Raw genomic sequence first — 1,335 nt, forward strand, 5'->3', positions numbered from 1 at the left:
GAGACTCCCAAACTCCCTCAGGGATTCCCAAACCCATTCAGGGACCGTCAACTCCCCCCCTTAAGTCCCATCCGGACACTAAACCCCTTCAGAGACCCCCCAAAACCTCCTCAGGGACCCCCAGGGACCCCCAAAACCACCCAACAGCAAAAGAGCTTTCTGTAAAGGAAGAGAGCAGAAAATCTGAGAAGGAGGAGACCAAGGAAAAACTGAAGCAAAGCAATAAAATCATCCTGGCTCTTGCAGTTTTTCCTTCACCTTCTTCTCACTTTTCCTTTTTTTAAGGTTCTTTTTTTCGTTGGGTGGTTTTGATTTTTTTTCTGAGGGACTTTCTCGGCAATCGAATCGAACATCCGGGTTCTTGGGAGGCCCCCGGGCCCCGCGGCCCCCGAGAGGGTTCCAAGGCCCTGCGCTCTGACCCTCGGGAACCCTCGAACCCCCGCGCTAAACCATCCCGAGCCCTCCAGCCTTTCCACCCACAGCCGCGCTCCCCGCAGCCCCCGAGGGGATCCCCAGAGCCCCGCTCCCCCGCACCCCCCGCCAGGTCTCACAGACAAAGGCAGGCCCCGCCGCCATCACCGATTCCCGGCAATCAACGCGGCGCTCTGCGCGCGCACCGCTTTTAGAAAACACCGCCGCAGCCAATCAGCGCGCGGCCACGCCCCCTTACGCCCTCTGTGCGTGCCGCGCTCCGCGCGGGGCACCACGGGAGTTGTAGTTTTTACGGCGGATCATAGCGACCCTTTGCACGTGAGCGGAGTGAGGATAATAAGGGTTTTTTCTTTATTCCTTCTATTTTGTTCTTTCTTTTTTTCTTCTGCTTTCTTTTTTACCTTCTTTCTTTTTTCTTTCTCTTTTTCTTTTTCCTTTTTTCCTTTTAAATTTCTTTTTTATTATTTGTCTCATTTTTCTTAGTTATTTCTGTCTTTTTTTCTCTTTTTCTCAGTTTTTTCTGTCTTTTTTCTCTTTTTTCCTCCTTTTTCTTCTTTTTCTCTTTTTTCTTCCTTTTTCCTTTTTTCCTTCTTTTTTCCATTTTTTTTCCTTTTTTTCCAGGTGCATATCTCACGACAACAGATAATCTGGCATTGTTCCAGGTTCATGAGGATTCCCAAGATCACAAACACTGAGACATGAAGGGTGCCCACACAAAAAACAGCTTTCCCTGCTTTTTTCCATAGGTAAAGCAAGTGTGGAAGGGGCACTTGGCCCCAGGCAAGATGCTTTTACAGCCACTTTAAGCAGCCCAGAGTGGATCTGGCTGGCAAATGGGATTATGCCCATGCTTTCCAGGAGGATTTGCAGAGTACATTGAGGGGAAACAGGGCCATTTCTTCA

This window comes from Lepidothrix coronata, unplaced genomic scaffold, assembly GCF_001604755.1.
Source record: "Lepidothrix coronata isolate B3197 unplaced genomic scaffold, Lepidothrix_coronata-1.0 Scaffold417, whole genome shotgun sequence".
In the NCBI taxonomy this organism is placed as follows: domain Eukaryota; kingdom Metazoa; phylum Chordata; class Aves; order Passeriformes; family Pipridae; genus Lepidothrix; species Lepidothrix coronata.